Raw genomic sequence first — 14,914 nt, 5'->3', positions numbered from 1 at the left:
CCATAAACATAACAGAAACTTCAACAAGCCTACTCATGCATTTCTACCCCATAAATCTACTTAAAACTTTCTTATAACATGCAAGAGAGGTTGGATCTAAGCTTACCTCTTGAAGATCGAGAGGAAAAACGATCCTAGCTTGGAGGTAGGGAGAAATCCGCTCTTTGGTCTCCAAGCTTCCAATCTTACTCTAACTTCAAAACTCTTCAAAAACAAGATGTAACTTGTTAAAATCTGAAAGATTTGAGGGAAAACACTTAAAATGACCAAAGGAGGGCTAGAGCTCACCGTCGGCCGAAATGGGAGAGGAAACCTCGCCTGTTTCGGTCACGGGGCCTTTTATAGGGCTGGTTCTGCCACCTTTCGGCGGCCTAACGTGTCCCCACATCTCATGCATGTTCGGCGGCCGAACATGAGGTTCGGCGGCCGAACCTTAAGTCTTTCAAACAAGGCTTTCGGGGGCCAAAGGCGCTCCCAAAACCTATCCATGTTCGGCGGCCGAACTTAACTTTCGGCGGCCGAACCTGGTAAAGCCTCCTTAGGCCTTTTTCATTCAAAACTCATTTTCCTTTTTACTTAAAACATAAAATACCTTAAAAACATTTCATAAAACATGGTTTTCCCCTTCTAGAGGTTTCCGACATCCGAGATTCCACCGGACGGTAGGAATTTCCGATACCGGAGTCTAGCCGGGTATTACATAGATAGGATCAAAATTTCTCCAATGCAAACACTACAGCCAGCAACTCTTTTTCTGTGGTGGAATAATTACATTGTGCTGCATCTAGGGTGCGTGAGTGACTCGCGGTTGTCGAAGCCGGTCAAAAATAACCTTTCTGGTTATCAACAATTTTACAACTGCAGATAGTGGTGAAAGGATCGAATCCACAGAGAATTGATTACCTATTTATTTTTCTTAACAAGACCAATAAAATAAACTGAAACAATAATAAATTAAAGATGAGATAAAAGACTGAAAGTGGAATCAAATGAGATAAACTGGAAGCAGAACAAAAATAAATTGCAATAAAAGTAAAATGGGGGGGGTTTGAGATTGATTGCAGTAACTAATAATGAGAGTAATAATAGAAAGCAAATAATTAAAATAAAAAAGTAAATCAATATGAGAAAAGCCTAGTTGAAGATATGGATCCACTTTGGTTGTTTGGGTTGATCATTGAAACTTAGATTATCTTGATTGGTTCAATAGATTAGTTATGGGGATGGAAGACGCTTCTCACCACCATGTCTCTCCTTATGATTAAATTAATTAGGGAACGTCATCTAATTAATTACTAATTAACAAATTGCCAAGGAACGTCCTTGGGCCATAGACATCAAAACAATTATCAATTGCATAAAAAAATAGAGAGATCCAATCCTAGCTACCCAAACGTATGGAAATAACGCTAGATCATGCAATTTTCTTGGGTTTTATCCCAAGTGTTCTAAGGTCAGAATATTTCCAGCAATTACGGACTAAAAATAATCCCAACTAACAATCAATTAACTTTGCAATTAAAATCAAGTGGCCAATTTGATCAAAACAACAAAGTAATCATGTAATTAAAGCATCAATTGCATAAATATTGAACAAAACCAAAGACAATAATTTATGTTCAGATCTCACAACCCATTAAACAACCTTAGTTTCAACCAATCCTCAACTAGAATTAAAGAAATCAGCCACTCATTGGCTGAATTAAAAACAGAAAATTAAAAGGAAAAGAAAAGAACCGAAGTTGAAATCTTGAATTCTGCTCCCTGCGGAAATTGCCGATTTGCCGAATTGAAGTCTGCTGGAAGAGATTGGAATTGTCCTTTAAATAGTGAGAGATGTGCGCCCTAATCTGGAGTTGCTGTCCACATGCGCATGATTAGGTGAAGCGCGGTCCATGAGTACAAGGTGGACGTGCGGGCTTGATCCACTGGAGGGAATGGCGAAGTGGGCGTCGAAGAGGGAATGGGCGTGAATGGATGGGGTCCACTGTCCATGTGAAGAAGCGCGGTCCACGAGCTTGGCTTAAGTGGGCGGTCCACGTGAAGTGTGCGTTGATGGAGTGTTTTGGTCCCGTGCTGATTCACCTGTGCGTGATTGTGCGGAAATGGGCCGTTTGCATGTGTCCAGTGCGCTGAACGAGCTTGGCCCGTGTGTGAAGTACTGAGGATGGGTGTGAATTGAGTGGCTCCATGGGCTGTCCATAAGCGGGCCCAAGTGTCCTTTGCTGCCCAATTATTTCTATGCTCCAAATAAGGCAGTTTTAGGGGATTTTTCTCCAAATTGTCATTTTACACTATTTTCTGCAAAATAATATTAAAAATAATAAATTAAGCAAAAATCATGTAAATATTTATCAATAATATTAATATAAAATGGACTAAATTATGCTCTATCAAATACTCCCACACTTAGCCTTTTACTTGTCCTCAAGCAAATAAACATAGTCAAACAAGCTTTCTCACTCTAGATCCTTATTTCCACTTAAACTCTTACTCTAAACCCCTATTTTGAATCATTGCAGTGAAGAATATATGTATGAAGATTACTCACCTTTTTTCCTTGTTTTCCTTTACTTACCATGGCTAGGATTTGTTTTCCTCAAGAGAGACCATACATGCACATTTTTGTTAAAACTTTTTCTAACTTTTGGATTGACTTGCCCTTACCTTGATGTACTTTATTCAGGCTTTTGCACTTTAGATCTCGCTCGGAAAGGTCACCAACCTATTTTTGATTTGAAGGTTTATATTTTTCAGTTGGTCACCTATCCAAGTGGCTACTTGCCTTGTTCATAGTCTTTTGACCATTGGAGCAATTTTCAATTTCTGCTTTTGAGGTCTTTGCCTTTGCTGAATTTTCTTTCTCTCAATGATTTGGGCAAATCAACACCAATCGCTAAATCAAGTCACATTAAGTTCATTCACACAATTTTAATTTATTCTCAATCAATTGAGGGTCATCAATATATTTTTCACCATGGCAAACTCAAAGATTCAATTCAAAAGGCAATTCTCAAGCATGAATATAACCCACTGCAAGTGATTCAACATAAGTTTAAAGAGTTTTCACATCAATGGGGTCATGGAAAGAAAGACTCATTCAACATAGTTCATCAGTTTTGAGTAGAGCAAAACAAAAAGAAGAAGATGGTTGTGGTTGTGTGTGTATTATTGAAAGCAAAAATATACTAAAAGAAAACTGAAAGCATAAATCGCATAACTGAATTTTTTTTTTTTTTTTTTTTTGAAAAATCTGAAAGGAGAAACTGCAAAAGAGGGAAGAAGAAGATAGAAAGAAAGAGAAAGAAAAAGGAGAAGAGATATGCACCCCCACACTTAAATCATGCATTGTCCTCAATGTAAAAGAAGATAGAAGAAGAGAAGAGAAAAAAAAAAAAAAGAGAGGAGAGAACAAAGGAAACTGAGTACTTCCCTGGGGTGTGGTGTGCATGGCATGACTATCTAGGCAGAGTGAGTGACGAACAGATGTTCGTCTGGGAACTCTTCTTTGACTGGGCATGGGACAGAACTATATGGAAGTCGGCTGAGGTGGTCTGCTACAAGATTCTCTTTGCCCTTCTTGTCTCTTATCTCTAGATCAAATTCTTGTAGAAGTAGGATCCACCTAATGAGTCTTGGCTTGGCTTCCTTTTTCTTGATCAGATATCGCAGAGCTGCATGGTCAGAATAAACAATGACTTTGGTACCCAAGAGGTAGGGTCTGAATTTTTCTAAAGCAAACACAACTGCCAAGAGTTCTTTTTCAGTTGTTGTGTAATTGCTTTGTGCAGCATCCAGTGTGCGAGAGGCATAGTGAATGACGTGGGGTGAGTTTCCCACACGTTGCCCTAAGACTGCTCCCACTGCATAATTGCTTGCATCACACATGATTTCAAAAGGCAAGTTCCAGTCAGGTCCTTGAATAATTGGGGCAGTCACAAGCAATTCTTTAATCAAGTCAAATGCCTTTTTGCAGTCTGCATCAAAATCAAAGGTTACATTCTGTTGGAGCAGTCTGCATAATGGCAAAGTGATTTTTGAAAAATCTTTGATGAATCTTCTATAGAATCCTGCATGGCCAAGGAATGATCGGATGTCTTTAACAGTTGTGGGATAAGGCAGATTTTTGATGGTATCCACCTTTGCTTTGTCCACTTCAATGCCTTTAGCTGAAACAACATGACCTAAGACCATACCTTGATTAACCATAAAATGGCATTTTTCATAATTAAGCACAAGGTTAGTCTCAATGCATCTTTGCAAGATCTTTTCTAAATTGGTAAGGCATTCATCAAAAGAATTTCCATGAACTGTGAAGTCATCCATAAATACCTCAATTGTCTTACCCACATAGTCAGAAAATATGCTCATCATGCACCGTTGAAAAGTGGCAGGTGCATTGCATAGTCCAAATGGCATTCTTCTAAAGGCAAAAGTGCCAAAGGGACAAGTGAAGGTGGTTTTCTCTTGGTCTTCTGGGGCAACTGGAATTTGATAGAAACCTGAATAACCATCAAGACAACAATAGTGAGACTTACCTGCAAGTCTTTCTAGCATCTGATCAATGAAAGGCAGTGGGAAGTGGTCTTTTCTTGTTGCAGCGTTGAGCTTTCTATAGTCCATGCACACCCTCCATCCATTTTGAACTCTAGTGGGAACAAGTTCTCCTTCAGCATTTGGAACAATGGTGATCCCAGTTTTCTTTGGGACTACATGCACATGACTCACCCATTGGCTGTCAGAGATTGGGTAAATGATTCCTGCATCAAGGAGCTTGACTATTTCTTTCTTTACTACCTCCATCATAGGTGGGTTCAGTCTTCTTTGAGCATCTCGAACTGGCTTGCATTCATCTTCCATGTGAATTCTATGCATGCATGTGGAACGAGAAATACCTTTTATGTCATCAATGGTCCATCCTATGGCCCCTTTGTGTTTCTGTAGTACTTTCAGGAGGCTTGCTTCTTCATGTTGGTTCAGTTCATTGGACACTATTACTGGAAGTGTCTTGTCAGCTCCCAAGTACATGTATTTCAGATGGCCTGGAAGAGGCTTCAGATCTGATTCTGAGATTTTCTGAGAAGGATTGCTGACTGAACTCGGCTCACCTTTTTCCATTCGCGCTTGACTTGTCTGCGTTGGGTAAAGAGTGGGCGAGATTTGAGATTGGGACTGAGTTAATGTGCTTGAAAGGCTTTCAGGTGCCTTTCCTTACGCAGGAGTGGACTGAAAGGGAGGCGGAAGGAGGCTGCTTTGCGCGGGAGGCTGTAAGGATGCGCATGAAGGTATTTCAGATGGCGCAAGGCTCTTCTGCGCATCCTTCTGGAGGGAGTTTCCCTCGTTCTGTGCTTGACTGTAAACTATCTGCTGGATGCTACAGACAGTTTCTTTCAGTTTTGGCTCTTTCTGGCTCTCAATCTGTACCTGATCAGTATCTCTGCAGAAATCACTGTTAAGAATATCATCTTGATTTTCATTAAAAATTTCCTGGCTTAAGCAGTCAACAATATCAAGACCATAAACAGGGGACATATCATGTGGATATTTCATAGCATCATAGACATTAAATTTAATCACTTCCCCTTCAAATTCCATAGTGAGAGTACCATCATGCACATCAATCTTAGTCCTAGCAGTACTCAAGAAAGGACGTCCAAGAAGTATATCAGAACTAGCATTGCAATTATCTTCCTTAGTATCAATCACATAAAAATCAACAGGAAAGACAAGCTCATTTACTTGGACTAGCACATCTTCTAGAACACCTATGGGATATACCACAGATCTATCAGCTAGTTGAATCACAACTCTTGTTTCTTTGAGTTCACATGCATTGAGAGATTTATAGATGGAGAGAGGCATGACATTAATGGATGCACCAAGATCACACATGGCTTTCCTTATACCAACATTCCCTATCTTGCAAGAGATAGCAAACATACCTTTGTCTTTGCATTTAGTAGGGAGTTCTCTTTTAATAACAGCAGTCACAACCTCACCTACACTTACTTTTTCTCTCTCTGCAAGCTTTCTCCTATTAGTGCAAAGTTCTTTCAGAAATTTAGCGTTCCTGGGAATCTGCTTAACAGCATCTAGCAGAGGTATATTGATTTGCACTTTTCTGAAAGTGTCAAGAATCTCCTTTTCTTCTTTTTCTTTTTGTGTTCTTTCAAATCTCTTGGGAAAAGGAGGTGGAATGTGGAAACTTACTTTCGGATCAGCTCTTTGCGCAGGGGGTGGTTCAGAGTGTGATGGAGGGGCTTCAGGTTGCCTTGGATTTTGCGCGGAGGATGTTTCAGATGGTGCAAGTTGCCTTTCTTCTTCATATCTTGCATCTTGAAGTTCTTTTCCACTTCTCAAAGTAATAGCGCTAACATTTTGTCTGGGATTTGCCTCAGTTTGAGAAGGGAGCTTACCTTGGGATTCAAATCTTCTCATGGACGTAGCCAATCCGTCAAGACGCTGAGTGATGGTCTGTAAAGCACTTGTGAAAGACTCCCTCATCTCTTCAAGTTGAGGGTCTGATCTTGAAGGTGCTGGTTGACCTTGGTCTCTTTGGTAATTTTGGTAATTCTGAGTATTGTTGGACTTTCCATAGCTGAAATTGGGATGGTCTTTCCAACCTGGATTATAGGTGTTGGAGTATGGATCATATCTAGGCTGATTGTTGTATCTCCCAATGGCATTGGCTTGCTGATGGTCTTCTTGAATGGTAGGGCATTGATCAATTGGATGTCCTACAGAAGCACAGATCCCACATGGCCTAGGTGGCGGAATTGCTTGCATTTGTTGGGCTTGGTTAAGGATAATCTTTTCCATAAGAGAAGTTAGTTTTGAAAATTGGGATTCAACAAATGGTGTACTTACCTCATGGATACCTCTTGGCGTTTGCTCCTCTTCTTCATATTGCTTAGATGAAGCTGCAAGAGTGAATATTAGTCCCTTCATCTCACTAGGTGTCTTGTCTGCTATGGATCCTCCACAGGCTACGTTAATGAGTTTCCTTTCTGAAGGAATTAATCCTCCATAGAAGAATTGTATGAGTGCCCTATCTGACATGTCATGTTGTGGACAACCTGTACACAATCTTTCAAGCCTTTCCCAATAATCATATAAGTCTTCAGTTGGTTTTTGTTTTATGCTAGTGATTTCTCTTATTATGCCAATTGATTTAGATGGGGGAAAGTATTTGTCCAAAAAGGTTTGGACCATATCAGTCCATGAAGTTATAGATCTAGGTGGCAAATAAAATAACCAATCCTTAGCATAATCATCTAATGAAAAAGGGAAAGCTCTTAACTTAACATGATCTTCAGAAACACCATGAGGTGTCATAGATGAACAGACAATGTTGAATTCTTTCAAGTGCTTGTGTGGATTTTCATTTTGCAAACCTCTAAATTTAGGGAGATGGTGAATCAAACCTGATTTCAGTTCAAAGGGAACTGTCAGAGGCGGATAGGCGATGCAAAGTGGTGCATAGTCACCTACAGGAGTTGCCAATTCTCTCATGGTTCTTTCTCTTTGTTCTTGGGGCCTAATTGCTGGATTTTCTTGAATTATTTGGTCATGGACAGCATGTCCATTATTGGCAACAAGTTGTGGATTAGGTTCAGCCATTGGTGCGGCTTGTTGGCAAAATTCTGTTGCTTCAGATGAAGCTTCTGTGGCTTGCTTTCTAAGTCTTCTGAGAGTGCGTTCAATTTCTGGATCAAATGGCAGTGTGTCCCTGCGTTCAGATCTGGTCATGAAAGAAAATTAAACAAGTAAAATCAAGTCCCCGGCAACGGCGCCAATTTTTGACTCGCGGTTGTCGAAGCCGGTAAAAAATAACCTTTCTGGTTATCAACAATTTTACAACTGCGGATAGTGGTGAAAGGATCGAATCCACAGAGAATTGATTACCTATTTATTTTTCTTAACAAGACCAATAAAATAAATTGAAACAATAATAAATTAAAGATGAGATAAAAGACTGAAAGTGGGATCAAATGAGATAAACTGGAAGCAGAATAAAAATAAATTGCAATAAAAGTAAAATGGGGGGGTTTGAGATTGATTGCAGTAACTAATAATGAGAGTAATAATAGAAAGCAAATAATTAAAATAAAAGAGTAAATCAATATGAGAAAAGCCTAGTTGAAGATATGGATCCACTTTGGTTGTTTGGGTTGATCATTGAAACTTAGATTATCTTGATTGGTTCAATAGATTAGTTATGGGGATGGAAGACGCTTCTCACCACCATGTCTCTCCTTATAATTAAATTAATTAGGGAACGTCCTCTAATTAATTACTAATTAACAAATTGCCAAGGAACGTCCTTGGGCCATAGACATCAAAACAATTGTCAATTGCATAAAGAAATAGAGAGATCCAATCCTAGCTACCCAAACGTATGGAGATAACGCTAGATCATGCAATTTTCTTGGGTTTTATCCCAAGTGTTCTAAGGTCATAATATTTCCAGCAATTACGGACTAAAAATAATCCCAACTAACAATCAATTAACTTTGCAATTAAAATCAAGTGGCCAATTTGATCAAAACAACAAAGTAATCATGTAATTAAAGCATCAATTGCATAAATATTGAACAAAATCAAAGACAATAATTTATGTTCAGATCTCACAACCCATTAAACAACCTTAGTTTCAACCAATTCTCAACTAGAATTAAAAGAATCAGCCACTCATTGGCTGAATTAAAAACAGAAAATTAAAAGGAAAAGAAAAGAACCGAAGTTGAAATCTTGAATTCTGCTCCCTGCGGAAATTGCCGATTTGCCGAATTGAAGTCTGCTGGAAGAGATTGGAATTGTCCTTTAAATAGTGAGAGATGTGCGCCCTAATCTGGAGTTGCTGTCCACATGCGCATGATTAGGTGAAGCGCGGTCCATGAGTACAAGGTGGACGTGCGGGCTTGATCCACTGGAGGGAATGGCGAAGTGGGCGTCGAAGCGGGAATGGGCGTGAATGGATGGGGTCCACTGTCCATGTGAAGAAGCGCGGTCCACGAGCTTGGCTTAAGTGGGCGGTCCCATGTGAGAAGCTCGGTCCACGTGAAGTGTGCGTTGATGGAGTGTTTTGGTCCCGTGCACGGGTGCTTGATTCACCTGTGCGTGATTGTGCGGGAATGGGCCGTTTGCATGTGTCCAGTGCGCTGAACGAGCTTGGCCCGTGTGTGAAGTACTGAGGATGGGTGTGAATTGAGTGGCTCCATGGGCTGTCCATAAGCGGGCCCAAGTGTCCTTTGCTGCCCAATTATTTCTAAGCTCCAAATAAGGCAGTTTTAGGGGGTTTTTCTCCAAATTGTCATTTTACACTATTTTCTGTAAAATAATATTAAAAATAATAAATTAAGCAAAAATCATGTAAATATTTATCAATAATATTAATATAAAATGGACTAAATTATGCTCTATCAGTGAGGCATAGTGAATGACATGAGGAGAGTTACCTTTACGCTGTCCCAACACTGCACCTACAGCAAAGTTGTTGGTGTCGCACATGATCTCAAATGGAAGGGTCCAGTCGGGTGGCTGGATGGCTGGGGCAGTGATCAGCAGTGATTTGATCAAATCAAATGTTGTTTTGCAGCTTTCATCAAAGTCGAATGGCACGTCCTGCTGAAGTAACCTGCATAAAGGCTGAGTTATCTTGAAAAAATCTTTGATGAACCTCCTGTAAAAACCAGCATGGCCTAAGAAAGAGCGAATTTTTCGAATGCTGGTTGGATAGGGCAGGCTCTTGCTAGTGTCTATTTTTGCCTTGTCAATCTCTATCCCTTTTGCTAAAACGATGTGGCCTAGGATTAGGCCATGGCTGATCATGAAGTGACACTTCTCGTAGTTCAAAACTATATTTGTCTCCAAGCATCTTTGAAGTATCTTCTCTAGGTTGGCTAGACATTCATGGAAAGAGTTGCCATACACCATAAAATCATCCATGAAGACTTCAATAATTTTCTCCGCATAGTCAGAAAAAATACTCATCATGCACCTTTGGAAGGTGGCTGGTGCATTGCAAAGGTCGAAGAGCATCCTCCTAAATGCGAAGGTGCCAAATGGACATGTAAAAGTGGTCTTTTCTTGATCTTCAGGTGCAACAGGGATTTGATAAAATCCCGAATATCCATCTAGGCAGCAGTAATGGCTTTTTCCAGCAAGTCTTTCAAGCATTTGGTCCATGAAGGGCAAGGGGAAATGGTCCTTCCTTGTGGCTGCATTGAGCTTTCTATAATCCATGCAAACTCTCCACCCATTTTGCACACGAGTGGGTACTAGCTCTCCTTCAGAATTAGGGATAATAGTAATCCCAGTCTTCTTTGGTACCACATGGATGAGGCTTACCCATTTGTTGTCAAAGATAGGGTAGATGACTTCAGTATCTAAGAGCTTCACTATTTCTTTCTTCACCACCTCCATCATTGGTGGATTTAGCCTTTTTTGGACCTCACGGATAGGTTTGCACTCATCCTCCATAAGTATCCGATGCATGCATGTTGAGGGTGAGATGCCTTTGATGTCCTCCAGGGTCTACCCAATTGCTTCTTTGTATTTCCTCAATACCTTTAGGAGGCTGTCCTCTTCTTGCTGGCTGAGTTGATTGGAGACTATGATTGGAACTGTATCTCCAGCCCCCAAGTAGGCATATTTGAGGTGCCCTGGTAAAGTTTTCAGATCTGGTGCAGTTGTTGTCTGTGATGTTGTTTGCTGTCTGTTCACTGATTTGGGCAGATTGTCTGGTGCTGGGTCTGGTAATCTGGTCAAATCACCCCTTGTCATTTCTATCTGCTCCAGTGATTTGGGTAAGTCAGGATCTACCTGTTCTGGCGATTTGGGCAGATCATCTACTACTAGTAGGGAACATCATGCTGTCTGGTCTGTTTCTGTCTTGGTGCTGATGTTGTCCATATTTTCTGGTCTGTATAAATCAGCATTAAGTGAATTATCTAGATCAAAATCAAAAATTTCTTGACTTAAATCATCAATAACATCAAGGCTATAAACAGGAGAAACATCATTGGGGAATTTCATGGTATCATAAACATTAAACTTGATAACTTCCCCTTCAAACTCCATAGTTAATGTGCCATCATGCACATCAATTTTGGTTCTAGCTGTGCTCAAGAATGGTCTTCCAAGTAGGATGTCAGAGGTTGTGTTGCTTTTGTCTTCCTCCATGTCAATTACATAAAAATCTACTGGGAAGACTAATTGGTTCACTTGCACCAACACATCTTCTAGCACTCCCTTGGGATAGACAACAGATCGGTCAGCCAATAGGATCACTATGCTAGTGCCCTTGAGTGTACCTGCATTTAACAAGTTAAAGATGGAAAGTGGCATGACATTAATTGAAGCCCCAAGGTCACACATGACCTTCTTTATCCCCACGTTGCCTATTTTGCATGAAACGGCGAACATTCCTCTATCCTTGCATTTGACTGGAAGCTTCCTTTAGATGACAGCTGAGACACACTCCGCCACACTTACCTTTTCACATTCAGCAATTTTCCTTCTATTGGCGCATAGCTCTTTGAGAAATTTGGCGTACCTTGGTATTTGTTTGACAGCATCAAGTAGAGGTATATTGATTTCCACTTTGTGAAGTGTCTCAAGTATTTCTTTTTCCTCTTTTTCTTTTTGAGATCTTGCAAATCTTTTGGGAAAGGGGGGAGGTACCTTGATCTTTTCTGCTGGTTGCTGTACTGTTTTTTGCCTCTGACTGGATTCTGCCTGGTCAGTCGATTTGGGCAGATCGACTTCTGCCTTCTCTGGTGATTTGGGCAGATCGCTACTGCTGGGCAGTTCAGTTTGTCTATCGATTGGGTCTGTGATCACTTTCTGGCAAATTCTTTTCAGTGACCTATTTTTGCATTATTTCAGGCCTGCTGTCTTGCAGTTCTTTTCCACTCCTCAATGTAATGGCACTAGCATTCTGCCTTGGATTTATCTCAGTTTGGGAGGGTAGCTTCTCTTGTTATTCAAGTTTACTCACTGAAGTGGCCATTTGGCTCATTTGTTGCTCAAGATTTTGCACGGTATTTGCTAAGGACTTCACAATCTCTTCAAGGGGTGCATTAGACTTTTGAGGTGCAACTTGGGCTTGATTTCTTTGTTGGTAGCTTGGATATTGATTGGCCCTTGCATAGCTGAAATTTGGATGGTCCCTCCAGCCTGGATTATAGGTGTTAGAATAGGGATCATACATTCTTTGCCCATTGAAACCTCCAACTGCATTGATATGCTGATCCTCTTCTTGAAGGGAAGGACATAGATCAGTTGGGTGGTTTATGTTTGCACATATCCCATATGGCTTTGGTTGCTGAATTTGCTGGACCTGTTGGGCGCGACCCACAACAAGGCTACGGACATCATTGGTGAGATCAGAAATTTGGGATGCCAAAGTGGATGTACTCACCTCATTCACCCTTTTTGGTGGCTGCTCTTGGTCTCCAAATTGTTGTGAAGCTGCTGCCATGGTGGAAATTAAATTCCTCATTTCTCGAGGTGATCTGTCTTGAATTGACCCTCCGCAGGCTGCATCAATAAATTTTCTTTCCGAAGGTAGCAGACCTCCATAGAAATATTCAATGAGAGATTTGTCAGAAATATCATGTTGAGAACAGCTAGTGCATAGCCTTTTGAACCTCTCCCAGTACTCATACAAGCCTTCAGAATGCTTTTGCCTTATACCACTTATCTCTCGACGGATACCAATGGCTTTTGATGTTGGAAAGAATTTGCTCAAGAATGCTCTTACCATACTTACCCATGATGTGATGGATCCGGGTGGCAAGTAGAATAGCCAATCTTTGGCATAGTCATCAAGGGAGAAAGGGAAGGCTCTAAGTTTGACATGTTCTTCAGAAATACCTTGAGGTCTCATGGTTGAGCACACAATGTGGAATTCCTTCAAATGCTTGTGAGGGTCCTCATTTTCTAGGCCTCTAAATTTGGGAAGGAGGTGGATCAGACCTGTCTTCAATTCAAATGGTGCTGTTAATGGGGGATATGCAATGCATAAGGGCGCTTGATCTCCTACTGGTTCAGCTAGCTCGCGGAGTGTTCTCTCCCGTGGCTGTGGTGCACGGATGGGCACGTTTTCAGCTTCGGCTTCAGCTTCTTCACGTGCAACAGGTGGTTCTGTCATTGTTGGATTTTCTGCAGCAACTTGGAATTCTGTTTCTGGTTCAAATGCAGCAGTGGCAGGTGTGGCAGTAGGCAAATCTGCTGGTGCAATAAATTCTGTAGCAAGGGTAGATCGGACGGTAGACTCCAGATTTATTGCTGTTGCTGATGAGGATGCTTTTGAGGCTTGGTTCCTCAAGTTTGCTTGCTTTCTTAGGCTCTTGACAGTGCGTTCTATCTCCGGATCGTAAAGAAGAGTGTCTTTACGATCAGACCTGGTCATAAAGGAAAAATACGTTAGTTTAAATCAAATCCCCGGCAACAGCGCCAATTTTTTATAGCGGTTGTCGAAACCGTAAAAAATAAACTTATTATCAATCAACAAATAATTTGTAGATAGTGGCAATAGGGTCGAACCACAGGGATTTGACATTACGGATTTTCCTAATAATGACTAAGGTAAACAAATAAAGTAAAAAGGGGGGGTTTGATTTGATGAATTAAAACTAAATAGCGAGAGAAAGCAATAATTTAAAAAGATGAGAATTCCAATGGGAAAAGGATTCTAGTTGAAGCATGGATCTATTTCAGTTTGTTTAGAATTGATCATTGACTCTTTAATACTCCTATTTATTTCAATAAATTAGTTTAGGATGTGGAAGATGCTTCTCACAATCCAAATTCTTCCTTAGTTCTTGTTTGATTAGGAAACGTTCGCTAATCAAACACTAGTTAACAAGTTGCCAAGGAACGTCCTTGTAACGACCCGAAAACCGGACCGCTACCGGCGCTAGGATCCAGATCGGCTTAAGGCCGCCGGGACCCGTAGCAAGCCTGACATAAAACCTGGGAACCTGTCAAATCCCATACATGATCATACATACTCAAAAACCTGTAAACTTTTTCTTTCCATAAACCAAGCTCAACCTGTATATACTCATAACATAACATAACCCACACACTGGAGCTCTCATCAAATGCTCCAATGGGGTAACCCAACATGCATACATTAAGCTTGGTTGAACATAAACATCATAAAAACATTCTATAGATCATGTATCAAAGGGATAACCACATACATAGGGTCAAGCACAACCTCTAATCCTCAATATCATTATTACATATCATGACTACATAAGACATTACATTACAATTTCATCATGTCCACAACTTCTAACTACTACATAAAATCAGACTTTACTCCTGCCGACCTCCTGGTCTACCCTGTACGTGCAAACCTGGGGGATAATGGGAAAGGGGTGAGCTACAAGAGCCCAGTGAGCAGAATAATATAACATTCAATTTATTTTTCATGCTTTCATGAAATGCAAAATATCACAAACAATTCACATCAATGATGAACTTGTCACCAATAGCCCACTACTGAATCCAATAGTGCCAGGGGCGTAGTGCAGGCCACATCTGGTCTTTCTCTTATACATAACATATCATAATATATCCAATCATGCCTGGGGCGTAGTGTAGGCACTTCCGGTCTTTCTCTTACATAGTGCCAGGGGCGTAGTGCAGGCCACATCTGGTCTTTCCACATCATATCATAACGTAGTGCGGCTGAAGGATCATTCAATATTCATCCACATCAACAACATATTATGCAATGCAACATATTCGTGAATTCTAATGCAAGCAACCTAGGATATAACATGGCATTTGTGGTGCATGATTCATGTTAAAACTTTCCTTTATTTAAACATAAGAGTTTATTCTACTCACCTCAGCTAGCTCTGACAAAGACTGAAGCAGCTGACTCACTGCTGGG

The sequence above is a fragment of the Manihot esculenta genome, chromosome 17 (genome assembly GCF_001659605.2).
Source record: "Manihot esculenta cultivar AM560-2 chromosome 17, M.esculenta_v8, whole genome shotgun sequence".
Classification (NCBI taxonomy): Eukaryota; Viridiplantae; Streptophyta; class Magnoliopsida; order Malpighiales; family Euphorbiaceae; genus Manihot; species Manihot esculenta.
Note: the sequence above shows the minus strand (reverse complement) of the source record.